This window comes from Mustelus asterias, chromosome 28 (genome assembly GCF_964213995.1).
Source record: "Mustelus asterias chromosome 28, sMusAst1.hap1.1, whole genome shotgun sequence".
NCBI lineage: Eukaryota > Metazoa > Chordata > Chondrichthyes > Carcharhiniformes > Triakidae > Mustelus > Mustelus asterias.
Window position 1 is genome coordinate 8,005,579 of NC_135828.1, and position 23,182 is coordinate 8,028,760.

Consider the following 23,182-nt stretch of genomic DNA (forward strand, 5'->3'; position numbering starts at 1 on the left):
ATGCAGATCAACCCTAGTCTAAAATTAAGGGATGAACAGGCTTGAGGGGCTGAATGGCCTCCTCTGTTTTTGTTTGTATGCCCACCGGGGGTTCACCTTTACCCCAGGACACCTTCACATCTGTGGTATCTCATTGTGTTTTAAAGGATTGCTGTAAGATGGCCTTTAAAACAGATCCTTTAAAACAGAGATGAGGAGGAATTTCTTCAGCCAGAGAGTGGTGAATCTGTGGAACTCTTTGCCGCAGAAGGCTGTGGAGGCCGGGTCATTGAGTGTCTTTAAGACAGAGATAGATAGGTTCTTGATTAATAAGGGGATCAGGGGTTATGGGGAAAAGGCAGGAGAATGGGGATGAGAAAAAAAATCAGCCATGAGGGCGGCACGGTAGCACAGTGGTTAGCACTGCTGCTTCACAGCTCCAGGGTCCCGGGTTCGATTCCCGGCTCGGGTCACTGTCTGTGTGGAGTTTGCACATTCTCCTCGTGTCTGCGTGGGTTTCCTCCGGGTGCTCCGGTTTCCTCCCACAGTCCAAAGATGTGCGGGTTAGGTTGATTGGCCAGGTTAAAAATTGCCCCTTAGAGTCCTGGGATGCGTAGGTTAGAGGGATTAGCGGGTAAATTAGCGGGTAAAAAAAAAAGGGATTAGCGGGTAGGGCCTGGGTGGGATTGTGGTCGGTGCAGACTCGATGGGCCGAATGGCCTCCTTCTGCACTGTAGGGTTTCTATGATGATTGAACAGCGGAGCAGACTCGATGGGCCGAGTGGCCTAATTCTGCTCTTATGTCTTATGGTTGCAGTGACAAACCTTTCTCTGTTGTTCCCTTAGGCATGATGTGGAGATGCCGGAGTTGGACTGGGGTCCAACACATTCCCTTAGGCAGCCAGAGGACTTGCGGAATTTCTTTGCCACAATAGGCCTAGTGTCAACATGTTGTGCCAATGACTTTCAAATCCGTGTTCACACCACTCTCATTTCACCATCACATACATACATCACACTGAGGATTATTACAATAAGCAAATCAGGCTGTCTGTGTTTATTCTGTCGCTACCACTTTGAGACAAGAATTGACCTCAGTGGAAGCTGACTTCTCCCGCCTGGGTGAAATTCATCTTCTCAAGACAGCTGTGATAGTGTGCTTTTAAAAAAAAAAAAATCTGTGGTTCCTTGCGATAAATTTCAGATGTCAGCAACACAGGCAGCTGAGTTGGCAGCAGCTGCGATGATCCGTTATCATTGGAAGTGTCTGCAGTTTGAAAGTAATATTTTAGCGGTTGTAAAATTCAATAGTATGCTTTGATCTAATACTGTCTAGGCCCACACTGCTTCTGAGGATTGAGAGGAAAGGTTCAAGAACCTCGGCTGTACCAACCTTGAAAGATCCTGTATCCGGGATGCATTAGAGACCAATTGGAATGGAAAAGCTTAACCCTGAACAAAATTTCGAATTAAAGCGCAACTTCAAGACAAGAGAATATAGATGCAAACTGCTGATAGGAAGGCTGAGGATCATAGAATCCCTACAGTACAGACGAAGGCCTTTCGGCCCATCGAGCCTGCACCTAACCCCACGTATTTACCCTGCTAGTGCCCCTGACACTAAGGGGCAACTTAGCATGGCCAATCCACCTAACCCGCACGTCTTTGGAGTGTGGGAGAAAAGCGGAGGGAATTCACGCACCCATGGGGAGAACGTGCAAACCCCGCACGGGGCGGATGACCAGAAGAGCGGATGAGGACAATAAGCATCCGTGTAGTGCCTTTAGTGTACAAAAATGTCCGACTGTGTTTCACTGGAAACCGGGACAATGAAGGGGATGTTGGAAGGGGGCGAGGTAAAGCTTGCTTAGAGAGGAATTTGGAGTTTGTGCATTTACTGAGGGAGCCCAGCTGTTGCCCAGACTGTTTGAAACTGCAAAATTTTGGCTTTTAAAGGCAAGATCTGAAGATAGTGAAAAGCACTCTGAAAGCTGGAGTGTGCAAACGCTGAGGGGATGTTTGTCGAGTTGGCAGGTTCTGTCTGCTATCCAGCACACGCTGGCTGCCTTTCTATACATTATTGTCTCAAGAAACAGGGAGATTTTATCAGAACGCTTTCGTTTGGGATAGAAGTGACTGAGGGTATGCAACAGAGCTGATTACTTCTATCGAGGGCAATCGTAACGAATTATATCTAACCAGTCCACAGCAAACACTAAAACTTTAGTGACCAAAATACCGTGGAATGCTGGAATCTGAAACAGGATGCTGGAAAAACTCTGCAGGTCTGGCAGCAGCTACCAGGAGAGGAACATGGTTAACGTTTCGAGTCACAGCCCCTGTGTCAGAACTGAAAAGAGGGAGCATGTTAAAGTAAAAGAAACTACAAAAAAAACCCCCAGCAACTTTAACAACAAGCAGCAGATGGCCAGGTGTGAGAGGGGGGTGGGGGGGAGGGGCTCTTTTACATGGCATTGCATGTGTGGAATATTAAAACAGGAAGAAAGGTGGTTTAAGATGGAGGAGAAAGGTCAAAATGTAAAGTTGCCGAACTCAGCGTTGAGTCCCAATGGGAAGATTAGATGTTGCTCCTCCAATTTGCGCCTGGCTTCGCTGGAGCATTGCAGCAGGCCCAGGATGGACAGAGACTATTTCCTCGGGTGAATGTAGCTGTTACTAGGGGGCATAGCTATAAGGTTCATGGTGGGAGATATAGGAGGGATATCCGAGGTAGGTTCTTTACTCAGAGAGTGGTTGGGGTGTGGAATGGACTGCCTGCTGTGATAGTGGAGTCGGACACTTTAGGAACTTTCAAGCGGTTATTGGATAGGCACATGGAGCATACCAGAATGATAGGGAGTGGGATAGCTTGATCTTGGTTTCGGACAAAGCTCAGCACAACATCGTGGGCCGAAGGGCCTGTACTGTGCTGTACTGTTCTATGTGGGCATGAGAGCCAGATGCTGAGTTAAACTGGCATGTAGCGGGAAGGTTAAGGGTCACACTTGTGGGCCACACTTGGGACGTTGTGCCCAATCGGAAGATTAGATGCTGCTGTTCCAACTTGCGCTGGGCTTTACTGGAGCACTGCAGCAGGCCCAGGATGGACGTGTGGGCGTGAGAGCAAGATGCTGAATTAAAATGGCACGCGGCGGGAAGGTTAGGGGTCACACTGAGTGACGCAAAGCAGTCTCCCAGTCTGTGTTTAGTCTCCCCAGTGCAGCGGGGACCACATTGGGAGCAGCGAATACAATAGTTCAAATGGAAGGAAGTACAAGTGAAACGCTGCGTAACTTGAAAGGAGTGTTTGGGGCCTTGAACGGTGAGGAGGTAAAGGGACAGTGTTCCACCTTCTGCAATTGCAAGGGAAGGTGCAGTGGGAAGGGGATGGGAAGTTGGCATGATGGAGGAGTGGACCAGGGAGTCATGGAGGGTGCTGTCTCTGGAATGCTGACAGGGAGGGTGTGTTTAGTGATGGCATCATGCTGGAGTTGGTGAAAATGGCGGAGGGTGATCCTTTGGATGTGGAGGCTGGTGGGGTGAACAGTGAGGACAAATGTGAGGTAATGCATTTTGGAAGGTCTAATACAGATAGGAAATATATAGTAAATGGCAGAACCCTTAAGAGTATTGATAGGCAAAGGGATCTGGGTGTACAGGTATACAGGTCACTGAAAGTGGCAATGCAGGTGGAGAAGGTAGTCAAGAAGGCATACGGCATGTTTGCCTTCATCGGCCGGGGTATTGAGTTAAAAAATTGGCAAGTCATGTTGCAGCTTTATAGAACCTTAGTTAGGCCGTACTTGGAATATAGTGTTCAATTCTGGTCGCCAGAAGGATGTGGAGGCTTTGGAGAGGATACAGAAAAGGTTTATCACGATGTTGCCTGGTATGGAGGGCATTAGCTATGAGGAGAGGTTGGAGAAACTTGGTTTGTTCTCACTGGAGCAACGAAGGTTGAGGGGAGACCTGATAGAAGTCTACAAGATTATGAGAGGCATGGACAGAGTGGATAGTCAGAAGGTTTTTCCAGGGGTGGAAGAGTCAATTACTAGGGGGCACAGGTTTAAGGTGCGAGGGGCAAGATTTAAAGGAGATGTACGAGGCAGATTTTTTACACACAGTAGTGGGTACCTGGAACTCATTGCCGGGGGAGGTTGTGGAAGCAGATACGGTCGTGACTTTTAAGGGGCATCTTGACAAGTACATGACTAGGATGGGAATGGAGGGATATGGTCCCCAGAAGGGTAGGGTGTTTTAGTTAAGTCGGGCAGCATGGTTGGTGCAGGCTTGGAGGGTTGAAGGGCCTGTTCCTGTGCTGTAATTTTCTTTGTTCTTTGAAAGGGGGACCCTATCATGCTTCTGGGAGAGAGGGGAAGGGGTGAGGGCAAAGGTGTAGGAAATGGATCAAGTCGGGTTGAGTGCTCTGTTAACCACAGGGCGGGGGAGATAACTCGGTGAAGCAAAAAGGCAAATATGTCAGAAGCACCGTTTTCAGAGGTGGCATCATCAGAAAAGATGCAACGGAGGAGGAGAAACTGGGAGAACGGGATGGAGTCCTTGTAGGGAACAGCGTGAGGAACTGTAGTTGAGGTAGCCGTGGGAGTCAGTGGACTTGTAATAATGTTGTCTATCATCGAAAGTGGAAACAGGTCAAGCAAGGAAAGTGAAGTGTCAGAACTGGACTACATGAAGGTGAGAAGGGGTGGAAATTGGAAGCAAAATTGATCAACTTGTCCAGGCCTAGACGAGAGCATGAAGTGGCCCTGATACAGTCATTGCTGTAATGGAGAAAGAGTTGCAGGAGTGGGTCTGAGCCTTTGTCAAATCATTTTTGCTGATCTGATTTTCCATGTTTTCGGAATGAGATTGCCAAGTTTCTCCAGTCTGCCCGTTTCTCTCAGACAATGTGCAATGTTAATTATATATGGATAATAATGGATGGAGCTATTACAAGGGGGCATAACTATAGGGTTCATGGTGGGAGATATAGGAAGGATATCAGAGGTAGGTTCTTTACGCAGAGAGTGGTTGGGGTGTGGAATGGACTGCCTGCAGTGATAGTGGAGTCAGACACTTTAGGAACATTTAAACGGTTATTGGATAGGCACATGGAGCACACCAGGATGATAGGGAGTGGGATAGCTTGATCTTGGTTTCAGATAAAGCTCGGCACAACATCGTGGGCCGAAGGGCCTGTTCTGTGCTGTACTGTTCTATGTTCTAATGGATCAGCCTGTTTCCAGATTGGAATGTCTTGTTCTTCAGCGGCCAGGGATGGGACATGGCACTGTAGGTATTGTGAGAAGGGTTAGAGTGCTGACCCCAGACCTTTTATACCATTTCAACATGAATCGTAACCAGCGTCAGTACAATCGAAGTTGAGGGTAGAGGTTTTGTACTGGTCTCCATGATGGGCTTGCCCACCTCTGTTGTGCCACTGGGGAATAATTCCACATTGTACGTTGGTGTGAGAATGTCACAGGATGTGCTGCCCCAAAGCCCGGCTCGCCTTTTGGTGGTGCCTAAAGAGAAATACAGTTGCCTGGAGTCTAGGGCCATGAGAATAGGATAAAGCTAGCTAAAGCAAAGAATAAAAATGATTTGTTTAAACTATGGGTGCAGGCAGAGGAAGAGAGCAGGTTCATTGTTGGACAGTATCTCCTGTGCTATAAGAATTTCAGTTGCCTAAGGCCACAGAATGGAAAATTAGTCATTCCACCCCTCTAGTTTATGCTCCAGAATTTTGCCGCTTCCACCCCCTCCCTTTTCATCCACCCCCACCAGCATATGTTTCTATTCCTTTCTCCCTCATCTGTTTATCCAGCTTCCCTTGAAATACTTCTCCACTATTGCTCTCAAACACTTCTCATGGGAGCAAGTTCTACATACTGACCACTTTCTGGTGTAACGAAGCTTCCCAAAGTATTATACTCCCTTGTCCAGCCTCCCATCCATTGACTCTGTCTATACTTCCCGCTGCCTCGGCAAAACAGCCAGTATAATTAAGGACCCCGGACATTCTCTCTTCCACCTTCTTCCTTCAGGAAAAAGATACAAAAGTCTGAGGTCACGTACCAACCAACTCAAGAACAGCTTCTTCCCTGCTGCTGTCAGACTTTTGAATGGACCTACCTCGCACTAAGTTGATCTTTCTCTACACCCTAGCTATGACTGTAACACTACATTCTGCAATCTCTCCTTTCCTTCTCTATGAACGGTATGTTTTGTCTGTATAGCGCGCAAGAAACAATACTTTTCACTGTATACTAACACGTGACAAATCAAATCCTGGAGCGGGGGGGGGGGTGGAAATAAAGGCTGCTGTAATAGACGGTGCCCGCCCCCCTTGTTATCTCTCCAGATAACAAGGAAATTAGCCTTAATTTTTAAAAATTCATTGATGGGATGTGAGCGTCACTGGCTGGGCCCAGCATTTACTGCCCATCCCTAACTGCCCTCCATTTCAGAGGGCCTTTGAGAGTCACCACATTGCTGTGGCTCTGGAGTCACATGTAGGCCAGACCAGGTGAGGGCGGCAGATTTCCTTCCCTGAAGGACATTAGTGAACCAGATGGGTTTTTCCGACAATTGGCAATAGTTTCGTGGTCACCATCAGACTTTTAATTCCCGATTTTTATTGAATTCAAATTTCACCTATTTTTAATATGTCTTGGCGGTTCAAAGCATGGATGGGAAATAGGGTGACTAAACCAAGGAGAGGCAGGTTTGGTGCAGAATAAGCCAAAGGAGTAGGATTCGGTCATGGACAACTATGTGGGGTCAGCCTTGAGTGAGCTAAAACATACCATAAAAATTTATGTGGAAGGTACCTCCCAACTTTAAGCCCCCCAACTGATGAGCCAGATTTCTGTTCTGAAGTTGAGCACTAAGTCACAAATGAGTTAAATATTCCATTCCCATTTTGCTTTTTTAAAAAAAAAATAATCGTCCCAGACAGAAACCAGTTACTGCAATGTTTGGCTTCGCCAAGGTGAATGATGTGAAAACGCGCGTGCTCTTTTGAGGTTTTTATTGGCTGGCGTGCTGTGGAAATATGGGATGGCAAGGTTAGAAGTGAGATGAGGTGTCCTCGGATTCCTCAGAGCTTATGTAAGTGCTGTGCTGTAGGAGTCTGCCTCTGCATCTGTTGCTGAGTCTCTGTGCTGTGGGCTCCAGCCTCAAGGCTAATTCCTTTCAATATTTCAGTAACTTGTCAAGAACGTTGGGACTCTGAATAGCTGCAGCGATTCTGAAAAGAAACACCTGAGGTGAGAATGCTTTTCTCCAGATGCTAACGCGTGCTTAGAAGTGTCTTTCGGGGCGCTGCAGTTTTGATTCTGTAACGCAATGGTTCCCAATCCTATCTGTGGTGGGGCTTCTCTTCAAATCTCTCTCTCTCTCAAATCTCTGGAAGATGTACAAAGGAAAATGCTGCTTCTTCTTGTGGAAACTGTCACCGAATCTGGAACTGAAATTAATAAATTGGCAATGACAGAAATGTGACCTCAGGGGTACTCTGCACCCTCCACTCACACTAGCCTTTCTGTGGGAGGGAGGGGGGGGGGGGGGTCAGTCACCCCAGTTTGAAAACTTGGATTGCAACGCAGAATTGCAAGGCAGAATTCTTCACACCCGCACTGTACTTTTTGCAGCACGTTGGAGAGTTGTTTTATCAAGGTGTTTGTGACTTATTGCTCAGTATGTTATCTCTCCCAGGTGTGAAGTGAAAACCGCATTCTGTGAAATATCACATGGCCCCGATTTGGACTTCCAGATGAGTTTCTTTACCAAAGACTTGCATGAACCTACTGGGAAGTGTTATTTTAAAAGGTGAGTCGGGGCAATCGAAACCTCTCTCTGTTAACGTCTCCGTTTCTTAGTCTGTACTCGGGGTCCCTGCAGTGGGTGGCTTTCAAAGTTTGCCACGCTGACCTGCTCTCGACGATTCTCTTTGCTAACTTCCAGACATCTGACCTCTCAGAGCGCCGGGGATATCTTACCGGAACTCGCTTTGAAAGCATACGAGTTGCTTAAAAGAAAGTTGCTTTCGCTGAGGAATAAACATGTTTGGTACGCAGTAAATATAAGTCAGCAAATTCAAAATACAACACAGAGTTCTCAAGAGCGCTGTTTGGACGCTGGGGGGTCCGCCCAGCCCGAGACAGACCTTTGACCTCATGGATCTTTTGGTATGACCTCGGTTCGAAAGCTTTCCAGAACAGGCAACCTATGAGTTCAGTGATGTGTAAGCAGGGGCATGTTAATAAGTCGTTCAAAGTTTGTTTACTTTTGTTTGAAGTGCACCGTTACTTGTAGCTTTGGAGGATGAATGGATTAAGTTGTTTCGGGAAACTGTGCACCCGCTACGCACACATGGCCCAGATGGAATTGCAGGTGGATGATTAAAGCTACCTCCCAACCCCACACCTCTCTAATCCACCCAGGTTGTGTTGTTTCTATGTTTGTTTGTTTCCTACATTACACCATCTCCACATGTTGTGTGGATACTGGCCACCCGTGTAAATACGCAGCAAGTGCTCGGAGCAGAGAAGCACAAGACCGAGTGAGGCCGTCTCATTAATTACAGGATGAGAAGAGTGTGTATTGAAATGATTTTACTTTGCTTTTGTCTCAGTGTTGGAAAGAAATATGAAGGGACGTGCATTTCTCTACCACCTTTCACAATCTCTGAATGCACGAGTGTGTTTTAGCATCGTAGAATCCCTACAGTGCTGGAGGAGGCCATTCAGCCCATCGAGTCTGCACCAACCACAATCCCACCCAGGCCCTGTTGCGGTAACCCTACAGATTTACCCTGCTAATCCTCCTGACACTAAGGGGCAATTTAGCATGGCCAATCAACCTCCCCTGCACACCTTTGGACTGTGGGGGGGAAACCGGAGCATCCCGAGGAAACCCACGCAGACATGGGGAGAACGTGCAAACTCCACACAGACAGTGACCCGAGGCCGGAATTGAATCCAGATCCCTGATGCTGTGAGGCAGCAGTGCTAACCACTGTGCCGCCAGTTAAGTATTTTTGAAGTGTCACTGTCGTAATGTAGGAAAAGTAGCAGCCTATTTGTACACAGCAAGCTCCTGCAAACAAAAATGTGATAATGACCATATCATCCTGTTTTTCTGATGTGACAAAAGGATAAATGGTGACCAGGACACTGGGGAAAATCTCCTCAAATGAAAGGTGTCTTTGCAACTGATTTGATTTGCTTTATTATTGTCACATGTATTAGTATACAGTGAAAAGTATTGTTTCTTGCGCGCTATACCGTTAATAGAGAAGGAAAGGAGAGAGCGCAGAATGGAGTGTTACAGTCATAGCTAGGGTGTAGAGAAAGATCAACTTAATGAAAGGTAGGTCCATTCAAAAGTCTGACAGCAGCAGGGAAGAAGCTGTTCTTGAGTCGGTTGATACATGACCTCAGACTTTTGTATTTTTTTTCCTGATGGAAGAAGGTGGAAGAGAGAATGTCCAGGGTGCGTGGGGTCCTTAATTATGCTGGCTGCTTTTCCGAGGCAGCGGGAAGTGTGGACAGAATCAGTGGATGGGAGGCTGGTTTTCTTTTGCATCCAGTTTAGAGAGCAGTCATCTCATTTGAAAAACAGCACCTCCAGCAGTACAGCACTCCCTCAGTACTGCTCTGGAGTGTCAGCCTTGGAATTTATGCTCCAGCCTTGAGTGACACTTGAACTCTGTGTTGTGAACGCACTAACCACTGAGCCATCATGACACTATTATCACAGCCCATTATTCATCCAGATCACAGATTGCCCAGGCTCTCCTGCAGTTATTATATTTGATGCAGATAAGTACAGATGGTTGAAGCTATTTAGCTTATCCTCTGTGGAAACCTGTGACTGACCACTGATCTGTGGCAGCATGGTGGCACAGCAGTTAGCACTGTTGCTTCACAGCTCCAGGGACCCTACCATGATTCCAGCCACGGGTGACTGTATGTCTGTATGGAGTTTGCACATTCTCCCCGTGTCAGTGTGGGTTTCCTCCAGGTGCTCCGGTTTCCTCCTACAGTCCAAAGATGTGCAGCTTACGTGGATGAGTCATGGCAAATAGGTGGGATGTGGGGAGAGGATCTGGGTAAGATGGACTGAATGGCCTTCTTCTACACTAGGGATTCTTTGACAGTTCTCCTCTGCCTCACTGTCTCTCGAATCACTGGAGTTTCTACCTCCACTACCCCGTCTGACAACCGTTCCCAGTCCTGGGTGCTGTCAGCCCGATAACACTCCAGAATGTGCCTTTTGTATGCATGTCGTCTTTCCCTGCAGTCATAGTTTGACTTCCAATAACCTGGATTGATGCTGAATATAAAAATACCCTATCCTTTGCCTTCCTTTCAAAGCTGTTGCCAGGACTCTTTTCACAGTTCCGACCCCGGCACAATGGATCTAGATGTGGCTTCTCATTAACCTGCAATGTCTGCTCGCACGCAATGGTTTCTCTTTGAAAAGAGTGGTCCCGTATCCCGTCCAGCTGGCCTGCACACGGTAAACGGGATGAATCGGAAGGAAACCACGATGGTGCCTGCAACAGGGGCGAGGACCTTTTTTACAGGGAGTGGGGCTGGCACATCTGGTCAGTGGCCGGATCTCTGGATTGGTTTGGGACTCGGACCAGCTGGAGGGTGGAGATGGCTTCTTGGTCCGTTCACAGTTCTGGTGTTTGTGTCTTCCACTTGGGCAACAGCCCCCAGCAGAATGAATGCGTGAGGTTGTTGTCTGTTTGGAACACTAAACCATGCATGAATGTGTTCATTCATCACCCTCGCAGTGTGTCGCCCGATTCTGTTGCCAACAATCTCGTGTCTAGACAAGAGCGTTCAGTTTACAGGAAAAAAAAGGAAGGAAAGAGGATACTTTGCGAATCCCAGTTCTTCATAGAGGTTTCTTGAAAAATCTTAGTGGTTCAGGCAAACATTAAAAATCCTGCATGCTGTTCAAAGAAATGTGGAAAGTTCTCCTACTCATCTGACTAAAATACATTCTTCAACCAACACGCAAAGAAGATTCTTTGGTTGATTATCACCTTGCTGTTTTTGGGATCTTGCTATGCATATATGTGCGTGTTCATGTCCCAGTGGTGCCCTAAAACATACTGCTTTGATCAAACCTTTGGTCATTTGTGCTTAAAACCCCCTCTGCTGGTGTCAAATTCTATCAAAGAGACTTGGAGCACTTTACTATGCTGGAGGCGCTATTTGAATGCAGTTTTTTGCTACATGTTTCAAAGTGCAACTACTTTCTACTTTAAAATAATTCCTCGGGTATGAAGCACTTTTGAGAGGTCTCCCTGGAGATGTGATATTTGAGAGGTCTCCCCGGGGATGTGATACGGTCCAGTACAAATGCATTTTTTTCCTAAGCTACAACTTTGCTTTTCTATTGAAGGGGTGGAACACTCCTCAAAGGTCCTGTGCTTTGTGCCAGTGTCAGCTAATGGTTCTTTACCCTTCTGGGGAAAGCTTCAAATTCCCTGGACTCAATTTGTTTAAAGTTAAAGTTTAAAGTTTATTTATTTGTGCCACAAGTAGGCTAACATTAACACTGCAATGAAGTTACTGTGAAAATCCCCTAGTTGCCACTCTCCGGCGCCTGTTCAGGTACACTGAGGGAGAATTTAGCACAGCCAATGCACCTAACCAGCACGTCTTTCGGACTGTGGGAGGAAACCGGAGCGCCCGGAGGAAACCCACGCCGACACGGGGAGAATGTGCAGACTCCACACAGACAGTGACTCAAGCTGGGAATCGAACCCGGGTCCCTGGCGCTGTGAGGCAGCAGTGCTAACCACTGTGCCACCTTGCCGCCTTAAGGGGAATTGAGTTCTGAATGAGTTGCTGTGAAGTCTGTGAGTGACCTTTGACTAACTGTCCTCAGTAATGCACAGGAGGTGCCTAAATTAAGTGCTCACATCCTGGGAGGATGGAGCCCATGAACTTCTAACTCCAAGGTGAGTGCATGACATTAGATGACTTTCACCAGGATTACAACCAGCATTGAGTTTTAAGATTTGAGGTTCACCTTGAGAAGTTTCAACAGAGGAGTTCTTGCAGTCACAGGAGCTCTGATATCAGGGATATCATAGACAGGTGTGGTTCGTTTCTAAATTTTTTTTTTACATCAAATTATTTTGGAGGAGGACTTTTTGTGACACAGAGGTCACTGATTAGATCCAATAGGGAATTTGGTAGAGACTTCTTTACCTAGAGTGGCGAGAATGTAGAAATGGCTAGCAAAGGGAGTATTTGAGGTGGCTGTCATAGCTCGTTGAAGCCGAATCTAGATAAGGTAGAAAAGAATAGGAGAAGTTGAAAGGGTTAGATGAAGAAAGACTAATGTGGCACCGACTTGGATCTGTTGAAGTTAGCACCCTGTTTCTGTGCTATGTGATACTATAATGTGAGGAAAGGATAATGGAACCACAGTAATTGTGACATTCCTTTTTTTAAGGAATTCCTCTTCCTCTCCCCTACCTCTCCCTTTTTAAAACCTACCTCATTGGCCAAACTTTCAGCCATCTGTCCTAATACCTCCTATGCGTCTTGGTTAAAAATACTGCTCTTGTGAAGCACTTTGGAACTTTTTGGCATATCTAAACGTGCTATATAAATGCATATTGTTGTTTCCCTGCTGCCTCCTTCAACTACTACACATGGAACAATGTGCAGGACATTTGGGTGGGAAACGGTTTTCAAAGACGCAGTGGTTAGCACTGCTGCCTCACAGCGCCAGGGACCCGGGTTTAATTCCAGCCTTGGGTCACTGCCTGTGTGGAGTCTGCACGTTCTCCCCGTGTCTGCGTGGGTTTCCTCCGGGTGCTCCGGTTTCCTCCCACACTCCAAGGGTGTGCGGGTTAGGTGGATTGGCCACATTAAATTGTCCCTTGGTGTCCCAAGATTTGCAGTTTAGGGGGATTAACGGGATAAATAGGTGGGGTTACAGGGATATAGTCTGGGTGGGATTGTTGTCCGAGAGTCGGTGCAGACTCGATGGGCCAAATAGCTGCCTCCTGCTCTGTAGGGATTCTATTCCAAAGACGATCAGATCAAATATTCGTTTTCTCTCTTGCTGCAACTTGAAAGTGGGGAAACAGACGCGAGGGATTTAGATGAAAGAAATATCAGGTTCTCTTAAGCCGATTTCTGTTTTGTCGGGAATCGGGTTGGCAAGAAAGCAGTCATCCTCCTTTTCCTTTTAATACTGCCCCCCCCCCCCCCCCCCCCACCCCCGCACACACAACAAAAATACAAAACCTCTGTGGTTTTACAGACATTGCTGCAGGTTCCACCCCAGGATAACATTCACAGCGAGTGAAGCAGTGACAGTCTGTGCTGCGGTGGTTACAGTAATGACAAACACATGGGCTGCTCCGCTTTGAACGAGACGTTTGTAGCTGCACTGATGTGGCTTTCCTTCCTTCCAGATGACTTAGACTGACTGTGTGTGTGTGTGTGTGTATTGTACAAGCCTGGAGTGTGGTGGGGCTGTGCTGGGCGAGCCATTGCTCACTGAAGCCGACTTGAAGCATGCGAGCAGGCCACAAGCGTTTGGGTAAGCCTCCAGTCTAACGTTTAAGCCGAGCCAGCTACATCTGTGTCATCCGTTTCTTCCAAAACGACGCGAGTGCCTTTTGTTGCCAAAACCTTGCCCTAGTTAATCCCAGATTTGAGATTGCAGCAGGGTTAATTATGACCTTGGGGCAGAGGGGGGGTGTGGAAAAGGTGGAAGCCAGATGTAAAGATTAAAGGAATAAGGCCCTTAAAAAGAGGCGTGGGATCAAATAATTGAATGATTATCTTCGGAGAGCCTCACATGCTCAGCAAACCATGTCCCAATAGTTCTCTACTACTGAGTCTTTCAGTTTTAATAAAACTTTTATCACATTTCAGGAAGATGCATTTTTTTTGAGTCAAACTAAAATAGCACATTTTCATATCTGGATGTAACTATAATCATTTTTTTTCCAGAATAGAAAGAGTGTTTGTCTATTGCCACCCAAAGGTACATTGTCCCAAAAGACATGTGTACTTGTCCTTCCTGTGCACAGATGGGATTAAGAACCGACTACCACCTCCTTGAATATTCTGCTTTTGGAGTAAAATTCCAACTCCTCGGGGGGGGGGGGGGGATTACCCCTTGTACCTCCACCAGTGTGATATTTGCCACTTTGTCGCCCTCATCATGCTAGTCCTGATGCAAGTTCTAAGAGGGGCAGCGCCAGGGACCCAGGTTCGCTTCTGGCCTTTGTGACCGTGTGGAGTTTGCACGTTCTTCCCCGTGTCTGCGTGGGTTTCCTCCGGGTGCTCTGGTTTCCTGCCGCAATCCCAACTATGTGCAGGTTAGGTGGATTGGCCGTGCTAAGTTGCCTCTTAGTGTCCCAAGCTGTATAGGTTAGGGGGATTAGCGGGGTAAATATGTGGGGTTACAGGGATAAGGCCTGGATGGGTTGCTCTGTCAAAGGGTCGGTGCAGACTTGATGGGCCGAATGACCTCCTTCTGCAATTAGGGATCCTATGATTCTATGAATATTTACTCGAGAGGTTATGGTGTCTGGAGGGCCCCCCCACCCCCCAAAGAAAATGTGAGTTTCCTCAAAAGGTTATGACAGTGAAGATTGTCCACGATGCAAGTGAATTGAATGCTGTGTTAATATTAAGGATCGTCTCGAGCATTAACCTTTGCTATCCAATTAAATATTGTGTTCCATTAACCTGTCCTCTGTCAAAACCTCAACATTATAGTTTTTTCCTTCATTTATCACCTGATGGAAGAGGTTGTGTCTCATGGCTCCTGTCTGTTACTGTGATTAAGTGGGTTAGTGATGTTGGGTAGGTTAGATGGTGCCCGTTGAGTGTGTGTGTATTGATTTTAGACCATTTCTACGTCTCTGATGCGTCAAGTCCACAATCACCCTTCCCTTCTGCTAATGTTAAGTTCCCGAGCAATTTCTGTGTTTTAAGTTGTTGATGGTTTAGTCTGATTAATGAGTGTATGTTACAGCTTCCAACCCCACAACCCTCAGTTATCTCTGCATTCCCCCAATTCCGTTCTCTTGCAGATTCCCGATTTTAATTGTTTCATCATTGACGGCCGTGCCTATAGCTGCCTGGGCTCGAAGCTATGGAAATCCCCCCTTAAATCTCTGCCTTTCCACTTCCCTCACCTCCTTTAAGACGTTCCTTCCAAACTCATCTCTTTGAGCAAGCTTTTGATGAAGGGCCCTATTGTATCCCTGTGTGGCTTGGTGCCAAATTTTCCTTAGAGCACCTTGAGATATGATGAAAGGGGCTGCATAAATGTAAGTTAGCTTGTGGTTTCTGGTGTTTAAAACTACGTTCACAGCCTAATGGAGCTCAACAAACTTTGATTCCAATCCAGTTGAACATTGTAATCACTTGGACTGTATCCAAAGGAAACATATGTCAGCTACCAAAAAACGTTCTTGTTTATTTAAATGGTGCTGCAATTTGCTGGTTTTATTGAATTTCCCCGTCTCTCATTGTCTGTAATCAGCTATTCTCCGTTTTTTGGTTGTATAAAGATGGCATTATTTTTTTAATGTGATGGCGACGGCATTCTGCTGAACCCATGAATGCTAATTTAAAACCATAGAGCTTTACAGCACACTAAGTGACCATTCGAACACAGGATCATCAGAGCAAGCCAGACTAACCCCACTACCCTGCTGTCCTCAAACCCTATCTCTTCCTCTACTTCGAATATCTATCTATTCTCATCTTAAATGGTGCTTGTACTGGTGATGTAATGAATTATTACAAACTTGAGATGCATTTATCAAGTTTCTCACCTATTCAGGTACCTTAGTTGGCATGGTGGCACACTGGTTGGCACTACTGATGACCTAATTCCTGGCTTAGGTCACTGTTTCTGCGAAGCCTGCACGTTCTCCCCATGTCTGTGTGGGTTTCCTCCGGGTGCTCAAGTTTCGTCCCACAGTCCAAAAGACGTGCTGGTTAGATGCATTGACCACGCTAAATTCTCCCTCAGTGTACCCGAACAGGCGCCAGAATGTGGCGATTAGGGGATTTTCACAGCAACTTCATTGCAGTGCAAGCCTACTTGTGACACTAATAAATAAACTTAAAACTAGTTTTAGGTCCTTATTAAAGGGAGGGGCAGTTCCCAACTCCTATCAATGTTGAAAGTACTTGAACAGAAATATTTGCAGGGCTACTAAGGAAAGTGCAGATGAATGGAGCTAACTGAATAGTTTTCCTAAGGCCAGCACACATGGTATATCGCTAGACCATTAATCCGGAAACTCAGCTAATTTTCTGGAGACCCAGGTTCAAATCCCGCCACGGCAAATAGTGGAATTTGAATTCAATAAAAATTATCTGGAATTAAGAATCTACTGATGACCGTGAAATCATTGTCAATTGTTGGAAAAACCCATCTGGTTCACTAATGTCCTTTAGGGAAGGAAATCTGCCGTCCTTACCCGGTCTGGCCTACATGCGACTCCAGAGCCACAGCAATGTGGTTGAATCTTAACTGCCCTCCAAGGGCAACTAGGGATGGGCAATAAATGCTGGCCAGCCAACAACGCCCATGTCCCACGAATGAGTTTTAAAAAATCCCCATTGATCTGAGCTGCTCCTGAGGTTAACACTGCTTCAGGGGAAAAAGGAAATTAGGGAAAAACTCAAGGTATGAGGAGTTGTGAGGGGAGGGTGAGCTTGGAAAAAGAGAGTATAAGCAGCCATGTTCAGGACCCACTTTCAGCTGCTTCTTTCAAAGAGCAAAGAAAAGTACAGCACAGGAATGGGCCCTTCGGCCCTCCAAGCCTGCACCGATCATGATGCCTTTATTCATTCGTGGGACATGCGTGTCTCTGGCTGACCAGCATTCATTGCCCACCCCTAATTGCCCGAAGGCAGTTGAGTGTCAACCACATTGCTGTGTCTCTGGAGTCACATGTATGCCAGGTAAGGATGGCAGATTTCCTTCCCTAAAAGACATTAGTGAACCAGATGGCTTTTTCAGACAATCGACAATGGTTTCACGGTCATCAGTAGATGCTTAATTCCAGATATTTTTATTAATTGAATTTAAATTCCACCATGTGCCGTGGTGGGATTTGAACCCGGGTCTCCAGAACATTGGCTGAGTTTCTGGATCAATAGTCTAGTGATAATACCACTAGGCCATCGCCTCCCTGCCTAAACTAAAACCGTATGCACTCATGGAGTCTGTATCCTCCCGTTCCCATACTATTCATGTATTCATCTAGATGCCCCTTAGATGATTTGATTTGATTTATTATTGTCACATGTATCAACATAGTGAAAAGTATTGTTTCTTGCGCGCTATACAGACAAACATACCGTTCATAGGGAAGGAATCGAGAGTGCAGAATGTAGTGTTACAGTCATAGCTAGGGTATAGAGATAGATCAACTTAATGCAAGGTAAATCCATTCAAAAATCTGACGGCAGCAGGGAAGAAGCTGTTCTTGAGTCGGTTGGTACGTGATCTCAGACTTTTGTATCTTTTTCCCGAAGGAAGAAGGTGGAAGAGAGAATGTCCGGGGTGCATGGGGTCCTTAATTATGCTGGCTGCTTTGCCGAGGCAGCGGGAAGTGTAGACAGAGTCAGTGGATGTGAGGCTGCTTTCGTACCTGCTCCCACTACCTCTCCGGGCAGCGCATTCCAGACATTCACCACCCTCTTTACCCCCCAAAAGGGCGTTTTGCGTTTGCCCTATTTTAGTTCAGATTCCAGGAAGCAAAGCAGTCGAGCCAGTGAATCGACTGCGGGTGAAGGAGAGCCAGGTTTAGTTGTGTAAATGCTGAGAGAGCTGGCTCCCAAATGCTGGTCCCTCAAGATCAAACAGCAGTGTAAAATTGCTTTGGAACTTGCAGGAGGTTTGTTGTAAATGTTAAATGGCAGCACAGCACCTCTGTTGTGAATAGCTCGCATTTAACACTGGTGGGCACGTCCCGAAAATCACCGTGGAAGTGTCTGCTGCCAGAAGCCTCAGGACAAAATGTAATTTTCATTGTTCTTTATATGAGCTATTGGACTCCTGTTTCTGCACACCCAAAAATAACTTCCTACAGCTGCGTTTCTTTAAAAGCTGGGTCTGCTGATCCCTGTTCATTCACTGTATGTCGACAGCTAGTCTTGGTCTAACTTTTTTAAAGTTTATTTATTAGTGTCACAAGTAAGGCTTACATTAACACTGCAATGAAGTTACTGTGAAAATCCCCCAGTCGCCGCACTCCGGCGCCTGTTCGGGTACACAGAGGAAGAATTTAGCATGGCCAATGCACCCTATGATGTGGAGATGCCGGCGTTGGACTGGGGTAAACACAGTAAGCTACCAAATAAACCTGTTGGACTTTAACCTGGTGTTGTTAAACTTCTTACTGAATGCACCCTAACCAGCACGTCTTTCAGACTGTGGGAGGAAACCGGAGCGCCCGGACGAAACACACGCAGACAGGGGGAGAACGTGCAAAATCCGCACAGTGGCCCAAGCCAGGAATTGAACCTGGGTCCCTGGCGCTGTGAGGGAGCAGTGCCAACCACTGTACCACCATGCTGCCCCAATGTGTACTAAAAACATCAAAGTTTCACAGTTGTGGCCCCTCACACTCCCCTCTCTAATGCCATTTCGATTTTAAAAAGCATGACTGTGAGGTTGCATTTGAGTCGCAGTCTGAACCTCGATAGCTGCAGTCCAATGAAGTACTTTTGATCTGTATCCAAGTGCCAGCCAGATAAACACGCAACAAGCCCCCAAAAACAGCAATGAGATAATGATCGGATAGCCTGATTTTAGTGATGCTGTTTGTGTGATAAGTATTGGTCAGGAGCTGGGTGGGCTGTCCTTTCCTTTAAGTATTGTTATCATGGGATCTTTTACGTTGACCTGAGAGGGCTGACTGGGCCTTGGCTCAACGTCTTATCCAAAAGACAGCACCCGTGACAGTACAGCACTCCCTCATTACTGTGCTGGTGTGTCAGCCTGGATTCTGTGCTCCATGCAGTCGTAGAATCCCTCCAGTGGAGGAGGAGGCCATTCAGCCCATTGAGTCTGCACTGACTCTCCGACAGAATCTTACCCAGGCCCTATCCCCATAACCTGTTTACCCCACTAATTCCCCTAACCTTGGGGCACTAAGGGACAAATTAGCGTGGCTAACCTGCACATCTTTAGACTGTGGGAGGAAACCGGAGCACCCGGAGGAAACCCACGCAGACACGGGGAGAACGTGCAGACACCGCACAGTCACCCAAGGCTGGAATTGAACCCGGGTCCCTGGCGCTGTGAGGCAGCAGTGCTAACCACTGTGCCACCCAAACTCTCAACCTCTGACTCCGAGGTGAGAGTGTTACCCACTGAGCCGTGGCTGTCCCCTGCAGACGGTGCCTCTCGGCTGAGCTTACACCTCTCGCTGCGGAGAAGCCACTTGCCTCAGTTTCACACCGCCATGTTTCGTGCTGAAGGTGAGGAACTGATTGTTAATTTGTTTGGTGTGAAGTCAGAATAGAACATTCTGGAAACGCACATCAGGCTCCTCACAAAATCAGTTCATCTGCCCTTTATTTCCAGGATTGTTTCAGGAGTCCAGAATTTTATTTTATTCTAATTTGCTTTAGTTTGATTATCCAAACATCCATCCTCATTGTTTGCTCTCACAGGAATGTTGCAGTTTCTAATTAACAAAATTAGTATCGTTATTTCTCAAAATGTAATAGGAACTGTTTTATCCTGCCTTCATGTGAGCGATGATGAGTTTGAGGTTTCCTATTTTAAGTTCCCTGAAGCACTTTTACCTCCTTCCCTCTAAGAGGCGGAAAGAGAGAGAACGGTCATTATGTGATGTGGTATTTTATAGAGCTTCTTAGTGATCAAGCTCAACAAATCAGACTGGCGCCAACAAGGTTTAATACACATATATTCCCTCCAACTCTGCCCCCTTGTGCATCCTCAATTTAATTGCCCCACCGTCTTCGGATACCTGGACCCCGAGCTCCATCTCTTGCTTATTCCCTGTAAGGTACTCCTTAAAGTCTAGCTCTTTGACCAAGCTTTAGTTCTAATATCAAGTGTGTCTCGATGTCCAACTTTGTTGGATGATCCGCCTGTAGAACACCTTGGGATGCTTTACTGTATTCAATACGTTACGTAAATGCAGGTAGTTTACAGAGAGCACAGGGATGGATGGTCTGTACCAGGCTGTATCACAGCTTGGTATGGCTCCTGCTCTGCTCAAGACCGCATGAAACTACAAAAGGTCATGAATGTAGCCCATCCGTCGCACAAATCAGCCTGCCATCCATTGACTATGTCTACGCTCTCTGCTGCCTCGGAAAAGCAGCCAGCATAATCAAGGACCCCACTTACCCCAGACATACTCTCTCCCACCTTCTTCCATCGGGGAAAAAGGTACAAAAGTCTGGGCTCACGTTCCAACTGACTCAAGAACAGCTTCTTCCCTGCTGCCATCAGAATTTTGAATGGACCTACCTTGCATTAAGTTGATCTTTCTCTACACCCTAGCTATGACTGTAGCACCACATTCTGCACACACTCCTTCTCTATGAATGGTATGCTTTGCATAGCACACAAGAAACAATACTTTTCACTGTATACTAATACATGTGACAATAATAAATCAAATCAAATCAGGTTAGGGGTTTTATGAAAGGTCATGACCTGAAATGTTAACCGTTCCACCGATGCTACCTGACCAGCTTGAGTATTTCCAGAATTTCCGTTCTATTTGAAATTCCCAGTATCCACAAATGTGTAAATGAAGCCTTGCAGATACATCTGCATTTCTTCAGTATATGATTACTTGATTTGATTTATCATTGCCACATGTATTAGTATACAGTGAAAAGTATTGTTTCTTGCGCACTATACAGACAAAGCATACCGTTCATAGAGAAGGAAAGGGGAGAGTGCAGAATGTAGGGTTACAGTCATAGCTAGGGTGTAGAGATGGATCAACTTAATGTGAGGTAGGTCCATTCAAAAGTCTGATGGCAGCAGGGAAGAAGCTGTTCTTGAGTTGGTTGGTACGTGACCTCAGACTTTTGTATCTTTTTCCCGATGGAAGAAGGTGGAAGGGAGAATGTCTGGGGTGCGTGAGGTTCTTAATTATGCTGGCTGCCTTGCTGAGGCAGCGGGAGTTGGATGTGCCAAGATATGAGTGGCTTAATAATAAGCATTTGAGTATTGGCTTTATAACTTTAAGGATGAAGTAATTTTTTTGAAAATATATTTATATCACACCTCAATGCATCTCTGAACGTGCTTTAGGTGTAATGGTTGTTAGTTAGGCAAAGATCCAACTAAATAACCAATTACACTTTTTTTTTTGAGGGAAGAATGTTGGCCTGGACGCTGGAGAATTTTCCAGTCTCTTATTGTGAAGCGCTCCAAGACTGTGGTTTACCTTTGAACTGGCACTGCCAACAATGTAGCACTTACGCAGTAATGGGATCAAAATGTCAGCCCAGATTGTACCCTCAGTTCTTAATATTAACATATTGCAGATGGGATAATCTGTCAATTATTAAGGACAGTGGTTAGCACTGCTGCTTCACAGTGCCAGGGACCCGGGTTCAATCCCAGCCTTGGGTAACTGTCTGTGTAGTTTGCACGTTCTTCCATGTCTGCGTGGATCTCCTCCGGTTTCCTCCCACACTCCAAAGATGTACAAGTTAGGTGATTGGCCATGCTTAATTGCCCCTTACCATCAGGGAAATTATGAGGGTAAATATGTGGGGTTAAGGGGATAGGGCCTGGGTGGGATTGTTGTCGGTGCAGGCTCGAAGGGCCTCCTGGCCTCGTTTTGCCCTGTAGGGATTCTATGATCGTGAAGGAATGGCCAGTAAATGCCCAACTCAAGATGGTGTGAGAGTTGGAGCAGAGCTTGGAGGTGGTGGCATTCCCATGTTCCTGCTGCTCCTCGTCCTGCTAGACAACAGAGATCATGGGCTTGGGAAGAGCTGTCAAAGAAGCCTTGGTGAGGAGCTGTGGTGTATCTTGTGGATGATGCTATTCAGATCTGCTAGTGGACATTTACAACAGTTGATCTTGTGGCTTTAATGAAACAGCTGGGTCAAGTCGCTACGCCTCAGAATAGTACATTGACATTGCACTTCTGTCCTTAATAAAATACCACATCATCTGACCAACTGCACCGGATGGTTTTGAAGACCGACCAGTTGATATGCAAAACCACAGATGATGTCATTTGTCCTCATTCTAAAACTGGGGGAGGAAGTGAAACAAAATGACAAGTTCTTGCCAATAAATTAAAGTAGAATTGTTTGCATTCAATCCCTACTTTCCTTGTGGGGAGATTAACCTCCCCTTTTAATGATGAACAGCAGAATGCCCTTCTTCTCCATAATTAACTGTTCTCTAATAAAATTGAGGTATTTTAAAATGTGATTTCTGTGCAATATATTTTTGTTGTGTGCCATTCGTAACTAGTGATAAGAAACACAGGAAAATAAGAGCTGGAGTAGGCCATTCGGCCCATCGAGTCTGCTCCGCCATTCAATGTGATCATGGCTAGCCCTCTATCTTGATGCTATACTCTTGCTCTCCCCCCCCCTTAACCCCTTGACCAAAATCGTTTCTTCTGGTGGTGGGGTGTCTGGAATAAGGCTCCATAAAAGCAGTAACTCATTCTGAAAGCATTCTTGCTGTTTTAGTTTACGATATCCAAACTCTTTTGTCCTGCGTTTTGAAACTGGCGCCCGTGAGAGAATCCTGTGGAATCAGAGAAATTTATGTCTTTCTCGGATTGATCAAAATGCGAGTTATTTACCACAAATGTCATGACTTTTTCCTGTTAATGATTTAAGAATGTTATTTTTGTTGCTATATATTAAAAAGCTTTTACTGGAGTGACATTTCTGTTTTCCTCTCGGTAACTGCTTATGTCTTTCAAATGTTAGAATAAAGCTCCCTGCGCTGATAATTCCATCCTCGCGTTCGAATCGCTCCATGGTCTTTCCCTTCCCTATCATCCTGCAGCTCCTCTAGTGCTCTGTAACCTTCGCACTCCTCCAATTCTGACCTCTCGTGCATTCACCACCACCATTGGTGGCCAGGCCTTGCCTGCATGGATTCTAAGCTATGGATTTCCTCCCTAAAGCTCTCTGTTCATCCC

At 46.2% G+C, this 23,182-nt stretch overlaps 1 protein-coding gene across 2 annotated transcripts in view; it reads left to right on the forward strand.

The window, feature by feature from the left end:
* The window catches only part of csgalnact2 (chondroitin sulfate N-acetylgalactosaminyltransferase 2), a 60,080-nt gene that overhangs the window by 9,785 nt on the left and 27,113 nt on the right, over window positions 1–23,182 (forward strand). Inside the window, exons 2-3 of one of the 2 annotated variants that reach the window (XM_078199462.1) lie at window positions 7,189–7,250; window positions 7,699–7,812. The exons of the other annotated variant lie outside the window; for it this stretch is intronic. The gene's annotated coding sequence lies outside the window, so the exon portion shown is untranslated. The remainder of the gene's footprint in view (window positions 1–7,188; window positions 7,251–7,698; window positions 7,813–23,182) is intronic. 2 annotated transcript variants of the gene reach the window in all.